The 20,542-nt window shown below is 36.4% G+C and overlaps 1 protein-coding gene across 3 annotated transcripts in view; it reads left to right on the top strand.

Annotated features, from left to right (window-relative positions):
- Nucleotides 1–20,542, top strand: part of LOC141453907 (uncharacterized) — a 637,650-nt gene that overhangs the window by 32,349 nt on the left and 584,759 nt on the right. The window contains exon 1 of one of the 3 annotated variants that reach the window (XM_074127532.1): nt 5,876–6,376. The exons of the other annotated variants lie outside the window; for them this stretch is intronic. The gene's annotated coding sequence lies outside the window, so the exon portion shown is untranslated. Of the gene's footprint in view, nt 1–5,875; nt 6,377–20,542 lie in introns of those variants that run through there. 3 annotated transcript variants of the gene reach the window in all.

A 20,542-nucleotide genomic window follows, 5' to 3' on the forward strand; every position in this document is an offset into this window, starting at 1 on the left:
CTATAGAACAGACCCCCCATGATATTGTTAGCCAGTGGAGTGTGCTACTATATAACTGGCCAGTCAGCCGGGCGATTAATATTAAACTAAAGTATTCTGTTATTTATCTGCGATGTTCATGCTACTCGTATAAGCCGTATCGCTTTCCTATCACAGTTGATCTCCTCTCCCTTCATCGCCACTTATATATAAAATATCTTTATGATCAGAGGCTTGGAAAATTATACTTCCACGCTGATGTCCTCTTAACTAAGTGGTTTGTTTTGATACGCGTTTATTTATTTTGTCAATATAATTATTATCTTTCTATATAATTATTATTAATTGGTCTCTCTTAATCCTTTTCAATCGATATATAATATATCGGTAATTTTTTAAAATATTTTTTTTTTTTGCGTTTATTTTTGCTACAATCAGCGCGTTGGCGCTATAAGTAACAACAATAACAGAAGAATACGAGTGGAGAAGTTACCTAGCGGTAACACTCCAAAATAGGCTATTAGTCGCTCTCTTCACTTGAGAGGAGATCACGAGTCCACTGTCTCTTAAGGCGTCTTATCGGGTTGTCAGGAAGAGTTCTAGAAGAAAGATTTTTAGCTAGAGGATTTATATGAGATTGCAGGTTGTAGTGGAGTTTTCTGTATCTTGTTTTAGCAACTTGTGTGACAAAAGGAATGTTTAGGTCAGTGTGTATAGTCCAGGTTGGAGACATAAAAAGGAGCGTTTACAATAGTTCGAAGAATTTTAGATTGTAGAGATTGAATCCTTTGGAGATTTGTGCGTTTGGTTGAACCCCCACAGCTCTATTCCATACGCCCAGATGGGTTTTAAAATAGATGTATAAATTAGTCTTTTGTTGTCCAGAGAGAGTTTTGATCTGTCGTCTAAGAGTCTTTTAAGTTGTCGATAGCGTCTGTTCAGTTCTGTTCTTTTAAGTCTAGTGTGGGGGTTCCAAGAAAGCCTGCGGTCTAAGTAAAGCCCAAGGTAGCGGGCAACGTTAACTACTGGTAGAGGTGTTAGGTTATATATGACTGGAGGAAGAGTAATGCGACGAAGAGTGAAGGTGATATTTTGAGACTTGGTTTCATTAAGTTTAATAGCCCATCTCTTGAACCACTGTTCTAAGGAGGAGAGATGTGACTGCAGATTTCTGTGAGCAAGTACTGGATCATGATTAGTGGACAGTAAGGCGGTGTGATCTGCGTATGTGAGAAGTGTAGTGTTAGTATCAGCTGGTATGTCTGAAGTGTAAATGGAGTAGAGAATAGGAACCAGAATGCTGCCCTGTGGAACTCCAGCGTCGATATGCTTAAGTGGGGAGAAAGAAGATCCTATTTGCACTCTGAAGTACCTGTCGGACAAGTAAGATTTTATGATTAAATAAAACGTGGCAGGTAAAATATTTTTAAGCTTCCACAGGAGGCCAGTGTGCCATACTCTATCGAAGGCCTGCTGCACATCAAGGAAAGCCCCTGAACAACATTCTTTCTTTTCAAGAGAGGATGCAATTATGTCCACTACTCGATGACATTGTTGAATAGTAGAGTGGTTACGTCTAAATCCAAACTGATGATCTGGGATTACATTAGAGTTTTCGAGGATAGGAAGGATTTGTTTGAGAAGAAGTTTTTCGAAAATTTTTCCTAGTACAGGTAATAAACTAATTGGACGGTAAGACGAAGGATGTTGATGATATTTTTAAAATAATAATGAATTTAAAGACTTCTTTTAATTTCTAGTATCCTAATTTTTTAAGACTATTTTTAATGGAGATTTACAAAAATTAAAAAAAAAATAATTGTCTCCCAATGTTATTGTATAACAGTGTAATTAGGCTGAAAAGGGAACGTTTCGACTGATATCCAGCCTTCTTCAGAACTGAAAACATTTTAATAAAAAGAAAAAGTATTTATTGAATTTAAAACATTTTTTATCCCAAATTTTCAGTGATTAATTGTATTGTGGTACTGGGTTCGATTCCCGGTCAAGGCCTTGGATTTTATTTAATGGTTAATAAAAGAAATTTACAGTAAACTATGTTTGCTAGTCGCCTCCGTCCACGACACCTAATTGGTAGTTGGTCGTAAAGCCCCGCCTGATAAAAAAGTGATTAGAAAACTGTTTTCCTTTTAAAGTTGGTAAAATAGTCTTCTTTTTTTTTCAATTTAATTTGCTTCTATCTATACATGGCGCAACAGTCCTAAAGGACCCAGGCCTCGTCCACAAGCTTCTCCAACGCTTGACACCAATTGAGGTGAGGTCATCCTGGAGATCGTCCAGCCAGCGCAAGCGAGGTCTTCCTCTCCGGCGATCTCCACCGGGTCCGACCATAGAGGAGCCTTTTAGGCAGTCTTTCCTCCTCCTTTCTCTCTCTACATGACCTAACCAGCGGAGACGACCTTTCTTTGCTTGGGTATTTCATTAAAAATCTCACATAGTTTTTTAATTCTTGAATTATTGTCATTGAATAAGTCTTACAGTTGGTATGCTAGGGTTATTGAATAGATGGTAACATTACTTTTAAATTGGTTTGTCTTCTGGAGTAATTTGTTAAATTAGGAAACCTGGAAAATTTGTCCATTTACTTCTTTGAAGTAATAATTCTTGCCAATAAAAAGTCATTTTCAAAAGCTGCTGCAGAAGGCAGCGCCGACAATCGAGTGGCAGCTTTGTCTAAGAGAGGGCCGTGTTGATTTTGTCAATGCTAAAAAGTTTCCATAAGATTTTCCTCTGCTTTTGGTTAATATCGAGGAAAGCTAGAATAATTTTCCTTAGACATTAAAAATGTAGAAAGTGATTTTTAATTGCCAGTATTATGGATTTCAAATATTGGAAAAAATCTGAGGTTATATTGTACGCGGTGTATGGTGGTATTATGGGACAGCGTTGTTTGTCAAGTTTTAATCGTCTGCCGAACAAGTGTGAAAAGTGGCACTGAGGACGAAACTAGTGTTTCATGTAAAGGGCCTAAAAAGATCATTTCAAAGATTTATTTACATTTCTCTGAGAAAACTGATTACATCCTAACTTTTGTCCCTAATTGTGTAAAATATAGTTTTGGGGCATATTTAAGGCTTATTTTTACAATTCATGGAGAAATGGAGAACATTAACTATAATTATTATGTGTGTCCCCATATTACGACCACACTTTCTGAAAACCCAATATGGCACCACGATAGACTTGTTCAGTGTAACTCCAGACTCCTTGCTGTAATCCACTCAGGACTCCAAATTTGCAAAGACACAAATAATGTATGTCTATGATTTTACTTCAGAGTAGATTTTAAATTCAGTAGTGTTCAAAATATGCAAGGTAAAAAAAGACTGTCCCATATTACCACCTTCTCCTCTACTTAAATAAAAATTAAAGCATAGTGTTAGAATAGAATAGAATAGATTAAATTAGGGCGACCTCAAAGCCTATGCCACTGCGACCTCTTTGGATCTATTGTGGCTCCCCTCACTCTAAAGCTCACCCTCCAGACCTGTCCGTTTAATCAGACTCTTAATTCTGGAGAGCGACTCATGGGTAAAGCTCACAGGCCTTGGTTTTTCTACTCCCGAGAAGTAACATCCTTAGCCAGGACAAGCCCCTTACACTGACACAACACGTGCAGTGCCGCTTCCTCTTCTTTCTGACAGAACCTACAAAGGCTATTATCTGCCAGGCCCATGCGATGCATGTGTTTCCTGAGCCTGCAGTGGCCAGTTAATAGGCCTACAATTATCCTTATAGCCCCACGGCCTTGACGGATTAATTTTGTAGTTAGCCTCTAAAATGAACCTCTCTGGAACGACCGGAGCAGACGGAAATCCAGCTCCTGCTTCTTTCTTATCAAGACTGCCTTCAGAAAGGTCGCCACCCTATCCCAGCCGACTCTGTGGGAGAGCATTATCCCTACTATATTTTCGGGCTTGATTCGCCCGATCTCTTGCTCCAAGCTCGCCCTCTCCGGCACCCATCTATCATGCAGAAAGAATGTGTGATGGGCGTCATCGAGGACAGAGTCTCCGAAGACACATGACGGGTCTCGCAACTTTCCCCATACTATACAGGGTACGAGGTGAACAACCTGTGCCCTGTAAGAAACTGGGTGAGGTAGTAGTCGACCTCGCCATGCTCTCTTCCGGCCCACACAGAAGGATTGCCAATGAGCCGTGCAGTCCATCTGCCTCCACTTGCCTCGGCAAGCCACCACTCTTGAGCCCTACTCTGCACCCATAAGTTAATGGCCGCAGACTTAACACATTTCGAAATCCCAAAACAGGGCTCCGGGCCAACGAAGTGACCCCCGCAGAGCCTTCCCAGGCCAATAAATCTGCCACTTCGTTTCTCTTGTGTCCTGAATGATCAGGTACCCAAACCAGAAAGACCTTATTCTGGTCCACTAATCTCCTTCAGGGCATCCAGACAGTCCCAAACCAGCCTTGAATTGTCCTGGGAACGAGCATAGTGTTTAATTTTGAACTAGTTAGTAAGCAGCATTCTTTAAACAAAATATATTATTATTATTTCTTTTTATTACATATTACTTTTTCTCAATATTAATTATTGAAACACTTATCAAACATCAGTCATGTGGTAAACTACTGACTTCCTGTACCGGAAGTCCCGGAGGCGCGTTAGGAAAAAGTATTTTATTACATTTCCCTTGTTTTATACATTCTCAGCATGAATTTGGAAATTATAAAGGGCTAACATGTGAGATAGAAAAAAAGATAATAAATTGTTAAAACTGTTCTAACGTTAGCAAAATCTGGCTTTTATAGTTCAAATGTTTTTCGGGTAAAAAAAACGAGAATTAATGAATTTTTTGAAATGAATTATTCGCACATGGAGAGAGAAAGAGAGAGTGAGAGAGAGAGAGAGAGAGAGATTAATAATGATGAAGCATGTATAAATATTAATAAATTCACTAGAGGAGGAAATTAGAGTGCATATGTCAGGTGTTTTTCAACCCTTAATGGGTACGATATTCTGGGTGATATAAAATATAATAATAAATTAAATATTAAATCGTGGTAGTGCTAATTTCAAACAAACAATTAGTCTTACTTTTATTAGTACACGTGAACTAACCATGAATTATCTTCTTCTTTTTAAATATATAAAGCGGTTCTATAGACTGCCTATTTTCATGTACATATGAGTATATAGTTTGGAAGTCATGAAGAGGCAGAGACAGATAGAGTGGCCACTAATTAAATTTAAGTGTGAAATATGTCAGAGAGTGGACAGTCCAACATTCTCCAGTGACATCCTTCCGCCCTTATTCTCTCGTCCCATGAAGACCCTACCATATTACCTCTTTCTTTCTCTCATATACGAGTATATGCCCTTCAAAGGGTTATCTAGACACCATTATGTACCGTAGCTGCTTTTTTTTTAAAAAAAATATTTATACAGGAGGCACTATTTCCCTTTCCTCGCCTTTCACTTTTTACCATAGGTGTTCTCTCTTTTTGAATTATTTTTAATTTTTATCGTCATATGGTCAGAAAAAATACGATTAAAAAAAGCACGTTTTGGATCACAAAAAACTTTTACGATAAAAGAGAGTAGATGTAAGCACAATATATTCACCTAAATATTAGGAAAACAAAGAAGTTTTTGTTCTCTTAAAACACCAAAGAGAAAGATGTATGGAAATACTTTTTTTAAAAAAAGGGACATTTAACCAGAAAATCAATAATTACATCATAATCACATTAAAACATTACCAAAAATTATTTAATGAAAAATAGATTACATAAACAAAGATCTCTAACCTTTATTTGAAAGAAAATGAATTAGTTACAGAAACATAGAAGAAAAGTCGTGTGAGTGTTCCCACTATACCTTTATTCGAGCTAGAATTCTTTAATATTTAATGGCGACTGTAAAGTTTCCAAGAACAATAATAATAAATGCTTCACAAAATCTCTAATTTAATTAATAAGCAATTGTTTACGTATTCTTCCATGTAGTTTGAAAAGAAGTAAGAGATCTATGCCACAGTCTTTCGAACAGTTGTATCTGCCATTAGTCGCCTTACTAAGTACTTTAACATATAATAATATAATTTATAAAGTTAAGTTGGTCACACTGTTTTGATCCTCTTTGCACCCAGTTGCTTTGGCCAGTTACCGGCGGACATCTTTTTTTTTACGTTGAGTCATCTCACTTTGTTAACTTAATTTGTTTTTTGTGTGAATAATCAGTTTCTAAAGTGAAATATTGTTGTAAAAATTGTGTTTAAGTTATTATTAGTGTGTGGCGTTCATATTCAGTGCAAATTATGTTGTAATTTATAGATGAATTAATGTAAGAATTTAAGTGCACTGACTTGAGCTGGTTCAGTACCTGCTGTGCTTTTGTATGTTTTTTAAACAAGGTAAGACTTGATTTAACATGAAATTATTATTAAAATTCGGTTAAATGTTTAGAATAGTGGAATAAGATCAGTAATTTATCATTGAAGAATTGCTTAAAAGTTGCTCAGTGCTACTGTGGTCAGTGTCGTAACTTGCCAGTTCTCACGATTTAATTTCTAATATTTTACAAAATATTTCTCGTAAATTTATTAACTTGTAATGCATTCTCAAATCTAATCTTTTTTTTTTATAATTGATTATAATTTCACTATTTACATTTTTTGGGCTCGAAAATGGTTTTAAATTGTGTAACTTTGGATATTTCTTCTTGAGTTTCTCATAATTACCGACAGGAGCGCTTCATGTTTCAATTTTCCTTCCTCATTTCACTTATTACTTTTTGAATACTTGAAATGCTGATACTTATCTTGGGAAGATGAAGTTATAGCTTCATTTAAATTAGTTTTCTGTTTTAATTAATTTACTTGAATTATATATAACTTTGGCAATGTGGTTTCTATTCTATTGGAGGAATGGGTATTAGTTGAGGTTTTGCAAAAAGTCCTTAGAGTTACAGAAGTTAGTTGGCAAAAAAGCTCATGTACTGAAATTTTGTGTACTAGATAACTATCTGTGTGTTGGTGAGGATGAAATTAAGAGAAAGGTTCCAGGCTGAACGGTAAAAGCTTTTAACCCACTATTGGTTGGCCAACTGTAACTCCAGGAATTACCAGAGTATTATGGAGCGGGTATTGGAGAATTAAGTTTAAAGAGTTCCGGCTCAATGTCTCGGCTCCCATTCTCGACATGATTTTGGGTGTAAACCCGGGGTTTTTATCTCTATTTGCATTAACTTAATCTCCAACTAGAGATTTTTTTTTTTATCAAATTATATCTTTTTTTAAATTTACATTGATATTTTTACTTTCCCTTAGTATTGTGACCGTGTTATAGTTCTCATCATCTACCAAATCTTTTTCTTTCATTCGCGCTTTGTTCTGACCAGATCTGGACCCACTCCGACGCCAATTCATCGCCCCTATTCCTGACATTATCTTCTCCTTCCCACATTTATCAGATCCTCCTCCACGTCATCTTTCCACCTTAAACGAACTATTCCTCTGGTTTCTTCTAGTTTTACGCACAGCTTGCGTCTGAGAAATCTCTAAGTCACCATTCTTTCCACATCTTCTAGCTACCTGGGTCTAATACATTATAACAGATCCTCTTCACTGTACAGACATCTGAGTTTGGCATTTTGTCCAAATATTTTCCACGACACTTTCCTTTCCCATATCCTTAGCAACCTTTGGCCATGACCCAAGTTTTGCTGGCGGATGTAACCATTATTCTTATTATCGTCCCGGCTACGACGAGCTTCACCTACCCAGGCAATGCCCTGAAGGTCAAAAATCATTTGCTAGACCTGTATTAAAAAAAATGCTAATACGAATTTAATATGCAAATAAAATATTAAATTTGAAGAACCGGAATTACCACTATTATTTCCACGGATATTTCCGTTTTGGTTTGTTTTTTTTCCAAAGTACCTATTTTATTGAATTAATTTTAACCATGTTTTTACAGTAAAAATCCCTGATAAGTAATTTAAAGTAGCTGAAAAAAGAATATGGGATAAAAAATATGAAATCTATAGTTTCCATTTAAAGGGAAGTGCAGTGCTTCCTTAATTATTTATTCTGGTACACCTCTTTCAAGCTAGAATGACCTTTATTCAGAGATATTCTTGTGAGCCAGCTCTTATTCGTAATAACATTATTAAAAGAATATTTTAAAAAAAAATAAACAAAATGGAGGTTGCATCTACTAAGAACTAAAGTTTAATTTTGTGACCAAAAACTGTTTAAATTTGTCTTCTTCCTCTATTATGCTGTTCCTCAAAAGTACAAACTGTTATGTATTCCCAGCCTCAGGGGCAGCTGCTTACCTTTTATCTGAAGTACTAATACCCTTCACTAGAACTGCCTAACCGTTCTGCGAGTGCGGTTATGATTTATTCTTGGCACAGAAAGTTGGAAGTTGGTCTTCTTGTTCAACTCCCTAGATACAGGGTTTTTCTCTTCTGTCTTCCTTAATCATTCAATCTCGGTCCTGTAGTCCATCTGTTAGATTATGGCCAATGCACTGGGTACTCCCCTGGACTAGAGTAATCTTTTAAAGTAAAATTAATGTCTAAGTTTGTCTTGTTTCGCTCGCAAATTGGTACAGTTTTGAAGATACATTTTAGAGTCCTTGTTTGAGGCCAAATCCGTTCACGGTAATGCCATGTGTGTCAAAAATATGTAACCAATTAAGTTTTATTTGTGGCGCTAAGTTGCAAGTTACAGCAAACCATAAAGCTGGATGCGGCAGCATAACTTCCTTTTTTCAAAACTTAATAAAACCCATTGTATGAATCAGAACATTTTTATTTGTTCCTTTATAATGTAGGTGCATGTCTAATGTTTTGTTTTACATAGTTTTGAAGATAAGATCAGATAGGTGACCTCCGCCATTCTCCATAGACTGAGTAAACCGATTTCTTGCGTTTGTCATGACTCTTGCCAGCATAGCAGGCGTTATGTTGGCAATTTCTTCCTGGATGTTGGTCTTCAAATCTTGTAGGGTCCTTGTACGGTTCACATAAACACGGGATTTCAAAAAAAAAAAAACCATAGAAAAAAAATCACAAGGGGCCAAATCGGGAGAGCGGGCCGGCCACTCCAAATCGCCCCTAATTGAGATGAGGCGCTCTGGGAAGTGTTCCCTCAAAACATCCATCGATGCTCTTGAAGTGTGTGCCATTGCTCCGTCTTGTTGGAACCAAATGTCCCCTAAGTCCGCCGTGGAAAAAAAATCCTGTAACATGTTTACATACCGGTCCGAATTCACTGTCACTGCGACTTCATTTTTCTCAAAGAACCAGGGGACCAATAATTCCAGCTGAGGAAATTGCACACCACACTGTGACCGTCCAGGGACCCTACAAGATTTAAAGACCAACATCCAGGAACAAATTGCTGTACTATGCTGGCAAGAGTCATGACAAACGCCAGAAATCGGTTTACTCAGTCTATGGAGAATGGCGGACGTCACCTATCTGATTTTATCTTCAAAACTACGTAAAACAAAACTTTAGGCATGCACCTACATTATAAAGAAACAAATAAAAATGTTCTGATTCATACAATGGGTTTTATTAAGTTTGGAAAAAAGGAAGTTATGCTTCCGCACCCTTCACCAAATAGTGGCCTGGGAATCCACTATCTTATAGTAGCCCTTTGCGAATGAGGAATCGAACCCTATATTGCTCAAAAGAGAAAAACAAATTATTTAAACTACCTTCATTCTAAAACACACTTCTATTAGAAAACAGACTCATGCATATAATGAAATGCATTCATCCAAATAAATACAATCACACACAATAAATCATACCTAAAATGCATTTCCTCGTCCACTCACTTTCAATTTATTAACACTTTGAGTGATTTGTGATGGAGCACTTGATATTCTTCGCATCATATTAATAACCAAATCTAAGATAAAACCTTATTTACATACATAATCATTTACCCAACATTCATTGTTACTACCGTTTCACACTTACATCGGGGTGCCAATCCCGACACGAACCCACTCTTCTGAAATAAGTGAAGAAGTCTCTCCCTGAAAGGTTTAGTTTTAGCTTTGTCGCTCCGACGATAGGCCCTAGACGATCACTGTCCTACAATGGTCTGTTTGTCTCTAGTTTTGTAGTGATAGTTTAAAGTCAAGGAAATCCTTACGATGGCAAGACTTCTTCTTACAAGGGGTAAGAGAAAATAACAACAATAATTAGAAGCTAAATATGCGTTTTATCAAATCAAATGTGTATTTGTATATCAGCATCTTGTAGGAACTACCACTTCATTAAAGACTCTAGCGGAAGACAGCTTGAAACTCTTGGTTGTACTGTGACAGCTTTTGTTCACTGTAACTTCTCTTTGTAGAATTTTTTCCTCCTACTAGGCAGCTTTGTTTTTCCAGTCACAAATTTCAATCTATTTCTGCCGATGAAGATTCTCCCTTATGTCCCATTCTAGGCCACCTGGGAAGTGAAGGAAAATGTGGAATTGAATAAGGAACGGTATTTTCCTTTTTATTCTACAATTTCATCGGGCCTGGCAATTCTATTCTCTCCCTAATTGTGTTCCATTGTTCTACTCCAACTTTGTGAAAAAAACAACTTGCGAATTTCTCTTTTTTGTTCTCCATCTTTTTATCCATTCGTTCTATATTTGCAACTTTAAAGTAGATATTGCTTGATATCAACTCAAAATGATAAAGAAAGTACCCTATGTTAGTGTCTATTATTTTAATAATTTACATATTAGTCTTGGCCAAAAGATATAAGGCACTGACATGTTTGATGCGATTATGATTTGCGATTAAATAGCTTTCCCTTCTCTTTTTTTTAGATATGAGTTTACCATTTTGTCCAAGATTATATTACTCTAAAGCTCGCGTACATCTACAAACGGCAATAAACCACTTTTACGAGGTGTGGCTATTAAATAACGAGACTATTGCTGTAAAACATTTTATTTTAAATTTATACATATTTAGTTATTATCACCTTCAATATACACTACAACGCTCCATGCGAATTTACCATTGTTCGAAACAGTGCTGGAAGTCTTTTTCTGTGAGCTCCTGCATGAGGCGTGCCGCTGTTTCTTTCACAGCTTCAACGGACCGAAATCGTGTTCCTTTTAATGCAAACTTGTCTTTGGAGAACAGATATAAGTCACATGGGTCAGGCAAATAAGGCGGTTGGCCTAAAACTGGGATGTTGTACTTGGCTAGAAACGTCTTGAGAGACAATGCAGTGTGAGCCGGCGCGTTTATCTTGATGGAGAACCCATGACTTGTTCTTCCACAAATCGGATCTTTTTTCCTTACTCTTTCACGGAGTTGAGCAAGCACCTCATGGTAGTAATGTTGATTAATTATAATCGATATTTTCATCCGTTTTGGACGTGGAAGGGCGACCTGGGCGGTCATCATCTTCGACGTCTTCTCAGCCATCTTAGAAACGCTTTAACCACTCAAAAACTCGCGCACGTGATTAACATTCATCACCGTAAACTTCTTTTAATAAAAGATAAGTTTCAGTACCGGTTTTACCCAGTTTCATGTGAAATTTCACGACAATTTGTTGCCCTACTACATATGTAGTATCATGTTTTCGGCAAAACGAAACTAACACTTCTTACACAAACACGTCAGGTTCCGGTCAGACAGATTTCTCTACAAACACGTGAGACGCTGCAATCTGAAAGAGAAGGCTTTTTGCTGCACAGCTGTCGGTCGTTAGGATTTGGCGCATGCATAGTTCTTCTATAGCAGCATCAGTTTCGTTATTTAATAGCCACACCTCGTATATATTTATTAATTAAAATTGCAGAAAAATATGAATTTAGATTAAGAACATAGTTCTGAATTTTTTAACAAGCTTAATTTAAATGATGAATTTTTTAAATTTCAAAACGTTTGTTAAATTTATTTATAAAATATTTTGTTTTCGTCGTAGTTTTTATTTATTTATTTTAGTTTGTTGGTATAAAATGGTTGCCATCAGTTTGGCATCTAGCCAGACTGGTTTCATCAGGGAACAATCCAATTAGCCTGGTTTGTGAAGTTTAGATGTGTTCTTTTCGTTTTGTATATACCTAAATTCTCTTCATTTCTGAGCGCCCATATCGATCTATTTTTCATTCAATAATCTCTCTATGCATTATTTTGCTGTCATTTGGATTTTAATTCCTATTTTATAATCTATTTGTTTCTATTTTGACCTTCTCCTTGTAATTTTAGTGTCCATTTTTTTGTATATTAATTTTATTTTAATTGGGAGATTTCTCCAAATATATGTATTTTGAGAACACTGGAATGTGAGAAATTATTTCCTGTTTGTGGCGTGTGAATACAGAGCATCTAAAATCTAAAAGTAGCCGTTAGCTCAGCTTTTCGTTTTTCTTAAAACAAAAATGAAAATAAAATAAAGACATACCGATAACCTGACTTCCTTACCAGCCAATTTTATTTTATTTTTATTTTTTGGTCGCTAAAAGTGCTGCCCTCCATCAGCAGTTCCACCCAATAAAATGACTCCTTCTATCCCCCACCACTCTCACTTATTCTTGCCAGGATCTATTGAATATTTTGCAAAAAGTCTATTAAGAATATTAATTACAACTGTCGTTTACACATATCAAAATTAAAACATGCTAGATGGTAGGGGATAAAGTCGGATCAAAAATAGGAAATTGGTAACATACGAGGGTCGTTTGAAAAGTCCGTGCAAAGTCAGAGAGATAGCACCACTGGCGCGTATCGAGGTTATGTTTAGTTAGTAGCATCTCTTGGAAGAACGCACACCAAGTTTCAGCCAGATCGGTCTATTTCTTTGTGTTTGGCATTCGTTTGAATCGAGGAAGTCGAGTGATTTTCAAAAAATGGACGAAAAAGAATTTCGTGTGTTGATTAAACACTACTTTATGAAAGGCAAAACGCCTCAGGAGACTAAAGAGAAGCTTGATAAACATTATGGTGACTCTGCACCTTCGATTAGAACAGTTTATAAGTGGTTTCAAAATTTTCGGAGTGGCCATATGGGCACAAGTGACGCTGAACGTTCTGGACGCCCTGTTGAGGTTACTAATCCAGAAATCATTGATAAAATCCATGATATGGTGATGGATGACAGAAGAGTGAAGGTGCGTGAGATTGCTAGTGCTGTGGGCATCTCGAATGAACGGGTACATAATATTTTGCATCAACATTTGGACATGACAAAGCTATCCGCAAGATGGGTGCCGCGATTGCTCACGCTTGACCAAAAACGAAATCGTGTGAAGTGTTGCAAGGACGGTTTGCAGCTGTTCCAGAAGAATCCGCAGGACTTTAAGCGTCGTTTCGTCACTGTGGATGAAACATGGATACATCACTACACTCCTGAGACCAAAGAACAATCTAAACAATGGGTTACCAAGGGGGAATCTGCGCCAAAAAAGGCGAAGACCGTTCCTTCGGCCGGAAAGATTATGGCGACTGTCTTTTGGGATTCGCAAGGAATAATCCTCATCGACTATCTGGAAAAGGGTAAAACTATTACAGGTGCATATTATTCATCGTTATTGGACCGTTTGAAAACCGAGCTGCAAGAAAAACGCCCACGATTGGCCTACAAAAAAGTCCTTTTCCATCACGACAACGCACCAGCTCACACCTCAGCAGTTGTGGTCGCAAAATTAATGGAAATAGGGTTCCAACTCGTTTCACATCCCTCCTATTCTCCAGAGTTGTCTCCCTCGGACTACTATTTGTTCCCCAATATGAAGAAATGGCTGGTGGGAAAAAGATTTTATTTAAACGAGGAGGTGATTGCAGAAACGAATGGCTATTTTTCAGACTTGGACAAATCCTATTATTCGGAAGGGATCAACAAACTAGAGCAGCGTTGGACGAAGTGTATAAGCCTAAAAGGAGACTATGTTGAAAAATAAAAAAGGTTTACCCCAAAAAATTAAGTAGTTTTTATTTTTGCACGGACTTTTCAAACAAGTTAAATTCAGTGATATCAACTGTATTCTCTCGTCTCTGTTCAATAATTTCAATTTTATTTTTAATAAAAAAGTAATTTCAAAGTTTTGTCTTTATTTTCTATTATCTAACAAATTTTTTTTAAATTGTTGCAGGTATGTAAATGCAGTTTTCTGGTCTGTTATCTGGTTGACTAAGGTAAATTTTTATATTACTAATAACATTCTTTCCGGGAGTGTGTTGGCAATAAAAGGTTTATTAGGGTTTTTATCTGATTATCCAGAGATCATCGTGCGTTTCGGAAGTACTTATCTGGAGGATTTCCTTAGTAATCAATTATTATTTCCGTTGAAATTCGAAACTCTTCCAAATGTCAGTTCCAATGATTACAAAAAATTGAATAACAATATCATCTGATGACAGTTCTCATATTACATTATGTTAATACTATTCTCATGTTTTTAACTCACAATTTCCTTCAATCATTTATTATATTTAGATCATAAATAAGACACACCTGAAGCGAATTTTGGCTATTAGAGTAAAAGTTAATAAATCTAGCTGTACGTCTGTGTGTTCATGAAATTTACGGTGATCATGGAACCCAATTTCGAGAAAATTAAAAAAAATAATGAAATAAAATTTTAAATAATGTGGCACTTGCTGTAAGCCGGATATACTTCAATGTTTTGGAAATTTAGTCCTTCATTTGATTATTTTTAATATTATGAAAATGGAAAGACAGTGAAATAACTACGTAATTACATAATAAGTTGCAGTAGACATACAAACATTTAAAAAAAAAGAGACCAAGTTTTTAAAAAACACTTTTTCGTTCACTTCCGGTAAATCGAAAATCTGTTCAATTAAAATTCTTAATCGATTGTTAATTGAACCGATCACTGTACAAATCGATTAACTCTACTTTCTGCAATATCTTTTTAATTGGTCAAAAACACTTGGTTCAGACGCAGCTTTTTTATATTTTGTAATAAATTTCCCAAATAATAAAGGGTTAATACTAATTAAATGACAAAAATTTTTGTTGGTCATTAAATAATATATAATTTATTTCAGTAGCTATTTTGATGCAATTCCTAGCTAAAATTCTAAATCGTTGCAATAATTCAACTCAAATTCTGTAGCAGGCTGAATGGCAGCTTGAAAGCAGGGTGCTATTATTTCATTGCATTTCTCCATTTTTTTTTGTTCTTATGGAGTTGATAGAGTTTTGCAGCGAACGGCTCTATTAAATCTTAATTAAAAATTCTTATAAGAAAAGAATGTAATTAAATTTGAAGTGCAGCTTTTTATTCATAAAATACGTACTTTACCTAAAAATCCAAGTAGGGATGCTGTATATTTAACTGTCTTAATAAGAATGATCAAATATAGGGCTGAATTTACAAAAAATTTGTAGAAAGTCAGTAGACAGGGATTGACATTTTATTTGTAATTTCATTATTTAATTTTTATGCCCACCAAATTGCATTTACTTTGCTGTTGGTAAAATGGGATTTTCCTGGATGAATTCCCCTCCTTCAAAGAAATATTTAAATAGAAGCAAATTCTTACAATTTTCTTTTTAGAAAGTGAAGTGAAGTGATGACGGTCTTGTTAGAGTGAGAGGGTAGAATAGTTTGTGGGAAATTGTAAGCAGTTGGAAAACTAATTTCCATGCATTCAAATTCAATAGTAAACAATTTCCATTTCAAAATAGCAATGAAGAAAAGCTGCTTTGTCAGGTTATCTGAAGGTTACGGTTTATGCACACTTGGTTGTAAAGGAAATTGGCGAATACGCTTTTCCTGTTTTTTCTGTACACACTAAAATGCCGGAAATGTCGCAATGAGAGGAAGAAAGGATCGTGTTATCCTTTAAGGCCGTTGAACGCTATCGCAACGATTAAAAATAAACACCAAATTTTGGGGATGAAAAAAAGAAGCTATACAACCTAGTTCGGCGCTATATGAACTGGCGCATGCGAACACTGATTCAAAGATTGTGGCCATTAACAGCACACCAAGGTACTAAATGCTTCTAAAGACACTACTACCATTTTAAAACTAAATATACCAAGATAATGATGATCGATTTAAAGTTTTTGTATGGTTTCGAGGATTCGACCTTTTTAGGTCTTGTTGATTGGGGCAGAAGTGGGGGAGGGGATTTGACTTTCTCGTCTTGTGTGTTGCTACAAGTTTTGGCGCTTTCCGCCAGCCTGGTCCCACGTAGACCTTACTAATTCACGTGTAAAACGTTTTAACTATAGTTTGTAAACCACAATATACTAAGGAATATAATAAAGCATAACTGGTAGTTACATACAAAACTCTCCTTTATATTCCCTTTCAATGTTGTTGCTAAAGCAATCTGCCCGTTTATTAGGAGCACCTATACAAAATGGACCTTCATCGTTGGTATTGGCTCTTAAGAATGCTTTTTGGTTGAAAGCTTACATTATTATATTTGTAGTACATTATAGGAACACAACTGTATAAGCTATTTATATTTACTGACCCCCATTAACAATAATAATACATCGACGCTCCTACATTATTAACTTGAATTATCCAACTTGAGAAGGGAATGCGCGGTTCTACCTGAATAAATACAGCATCCGCCATGTTTGAATAATTACATAAAAGGGTTTAAAAGCAATATTAAAAAATAAATAAATAGATTTATATTAATTAATTTATTATTAATAAATAGATGGTAATACAGAGGATGCCACAATGAGGCTTTGCTTAAAATCGATCTATCGGTAGTAATCACTTTATAGAATCGATTTTTCTGTATTTTGGAATCTTTCTCGCAAAACGGCTCCTTGAAACTATCCGCGATTTTTGTTATCCTTAATTTTCTTAATATCCTTTTCCTGTTTCTTAATCTTGCCGTTGTTCTCGTAGCAGTTCTTTTACTTAGATGTTAGTTTTGTTAGTGATTGTCCAGGTATTCCCTCTATCGTGGTGGCACAGGTTCTAGTTCCCCCCCATTACGTGCTGAGTTGAACCTACCATTGACCTGAATATGGTTTTTTCTTTTTTGTTCCAACTTTTGTTTTGTAAACAAACTGAATAAAGCTACTGGTAGGAGTAAACGTGGTTTATGTAAGCCGGTTATAAAAATAGATATACCAAGCGTAGCCTGGTAAAAAACGCTAAAACACCTACCTATTGATTAATGTTAGTTGTATGAGAGTGAGATAAAAGAATTTGTGTATGGGTGGGTGTATGTGTTTGTTTTTCATTGACTGCCATTAAAATTGTTTGTAAGATGAAGAAGAATTTTTTATAGTTAAGTCAATGTATGTTGGTAGCACTGAATAGAGGTATTGTTTTAGAGAAATAAAAGAAAACAGTTCGCGTGTTGTTAACAAATTAAATGTTGCGTTTTTAAGAGAGAAAAAGAGAGGCTATGAGAGAGTGAAAGAGAGTGTTTGTAAGGGTAGAGGGAGAGAATGAGAGTGACAGACTATGAGAGAGTAAGAGAGAGACTATGAAAGAATGAGAGAGAGAGACTGTGAGAGAGTGAATTTGAGTAAGAGAGAGGCAATGAGAGAGTGAGAGAGAGGCAATGAGAGAGTGTGTGTGTGGGTGTGTGAAAGAGAGACTATGAAAGAGTGAGAGAGAATAAAAAACATTGTTGAAAGCAGTTATGTAGTGAGGTATGTTGAAAAATACCCTGGTATGAGGTTAGAAAAAGTGAGTGGAAACCCATAGTGGACTTCTGGTTTTGTGTTGGTACTTAAAAAAAAAATCTAACGGAACTACACACAGGCTGGCCAACATTAGTGCTCACACACTATAATATGACCAACCTTATGTACACTGTATTATAGAGTGATGTTGTACGTGACTGAAAAGTTATTTTATTATTATTTTTCTTTTTTTTTCATTCTACACATTTAAATATTGCATGATGGTCTGGGTGTAGCCTGCTGCTGAAAAGCTCCATGACGCTGTTCTCTGTGGCGAGGTGGGTTGTTGCGAGTGAGGTCTAGTAAGCCCTTCACTGCCCACTCACTAGAAGGCTAGTTTTCACATTATACACTTCTATGTGCAAGCTTTAATCTCTCTCTCTCACTCGCTCCGTGCGTTGCGAGCCTCCAAAAAATTATTATATTTTTTTTTTCTACTTTAATAATTCCTTTGCCAAGCCCTTTGACCGTGTCTCATACCAGAGAGCGCCCTTGGGTTAATATCCCCACCCTTACTTTATTCATACCTAAGGTCCCCGGCTGCCATTCTCCTCTGATATTCATAAAAGGCTCAGCTTAACACGAATGTCTTTTCTAGTACATCATTTCCTCTACAAATTACCTGCCTATTTTTAATCCTTTACTTATTAATTATAACTTTTTGCTTTCCTTTGCTAAGGTGAGGAAAAAGCTTTGCTACCATCTTTTCGAATTAAAAATGTTCACCAGAAATGTCCATTTGATGGTAACCTGGTGTACTTTTTTGGTGAATGGTGGATTGTAGTCCTGTATACGAGGGAGGATCTTCACCAACTTGGAACTGCAAACTCTCTATGGAGAAGCAGACATTCCTACATTTAAAACAGGAAAATTGAGTTGGGTCAGGATATGTGGAGAGGATAATGTTGCGAGAACAGACTATCCCTAAAGGACTTTTACATGGAAGGCCCGGAGGCGTCAGAAGAAGTGGTAGGCCAAGACTGAGAGGCTTGAAGGGGATTTAAGGAAAATAGGTGTGCGAAGGTGGAGAGCTTTGATTGAGGAGGCCCTGGTCCTTTCAAGATTGTAGCGTCGAGGAAGAAGCAAGAGGATTGTGTGAAGCGGGGCGCCTAATATCGTACAATTTATTGGAATACTCCGTTCTGACCTGGAATTGGGAATGATGGCGCTTTGTTCATTGAGTATGGCGCTCAGTTATAAGATATTAATTGTAGGATATAGTATTTAAAGTTACAAGAATTTTAAATATGAGGCTACGTAGATCGCTAAAGTACAAATTTTCAAACGTGAGAAGGAAAAAACAAATTCTTCCCGAACCTAGATCGAGTAATTATATCTTCGGCCAGAGAAGTGTGTTTGCGCATACGCCACTAACTACGGCGATATACTTCTTACTTAGCTCACCAGCAGACTGCTAACAGACTGACTGTAAGCGACAGGAGACCCTTGCTGACCAACAGGGGGGAGCCGAAGCCGTTGTAACTACGGTCCAGTTTGCGGAATCTGTCATGCTGGCCGCGGAAGTTCAGTTCTTCCAGGCGCTGATTGATGTTGCGTTATATATTATACATTTTTTATCTTATTTTGATTTTTACTGATTCTTGAACACGATTCATTCGTCTCTTAAGTAATTGGTCGGTGTAAATAACCACCGGCTAGATATGAGCTGAGTTTTGGTCCTACCTCTTAGTGTTTTACATGTGTAAAACAAAGCTTCTCTTAAAGGGCGTAAAATTCCCTACTTCCCCAGCTATAGTGCTTCCTTAACGGCCCTACAATCCTTCTTGATACGTTCTGCTAGAACCTGTCTCAACTTTTCGCAGAAAACCCTTCATAGTAAACATGTTACTCCTGTGCAAAGGGTAACAAACATGTTACTCGCCAGCGTTCAGTCTCCTTCTTCGTTTCCTGTCTATTCTGTCTATTTTTGCCCAAGCTGAAGTTCGCCCCATTTAATGGAACTATACTTTAAATACTTTTTTTTTCTATTGCATCATGACTTATGATGGAAATCGGTTCTTTTTTGCAATGTTTGAAAAAAAGAACGTGTGGTATTATAAAAAAAATGTTGAATAACAATATTTTTTAAAGCAAAAATTTCAATACTTTAATTACCTTATATACAGGGCGATCCATTTAAAACGCACCAATCGCTAATAACTTTTAAGGAAAACGGAAATCCGGAAAAAAAATCATTAAATAAACCATATGTTTTTCTTTTTTGGTATAGTTTTCAAATTTTCCACCCCCGATGCTGTATCTTCATTTTTGGCAAAGTTATGGCTATAAAACACTGATCGGAGTTTCATAAGAACCACTGGTTTTTAACAATGATTATGAAAACTACATAAGAAATTGTGAAAAATGACGTTGGTCCCGTTTCGATATCCCGTAATGTTAGTGAGATATTTAAGATCAAAGTTACTATTTTATCAACTCGTGAACGGTTTTCAATATTAATTTTCCTCCAAAAATACACGTTTTGGGAGGTCCTCTGAGTGCAGAAAATGTTATTTGTGACGCAAAGTAAAAAAATAATAATAATTGAAGATTTTAAAACATGTAGTGTCATATGTAATGGTTGTGGGTGAATTTGTTTAATCATCAAATAAAAGCAATCATCACATCATTTTAATGCACCCCGTATGCAAGACTTCTTGACCTATGATTACGTTGAGAATATCTTGGCAGGGATGGGCGGGTGTTGGTCTAGTGGTCAAGAGCGTGGCTTTGTAAGTGGGAGATCCCCAGTTCGAATTCTGCGTATGACTACACTTTATTAAAAAAAAGTATTATGGTTTTTTAAGTAATAAGAATGACTGTATACGCAGTGGGATGTCCGGTGATGGACAGTGTTGACTGCGTTCAAATGACGTTGACCCCGTTCCAATATCAC

Source organism: Rhodnius prolixus, unplaced genomic scaffold (assembly GCF_049639745.1).
Source record: "Rhodnius prolixus isolate KJV_2025 unplaced genomic scaffold, Rpr scaffold_9, whole genome shotgun sequence".
Classification (NCBI taxonomy): domain Eukaryota; kingdom Metazoa; phylum Arthropoda; class Insecta; order Hemiptera; family Reduviidae; genus Rhodnius; species Rhodnius prolixus.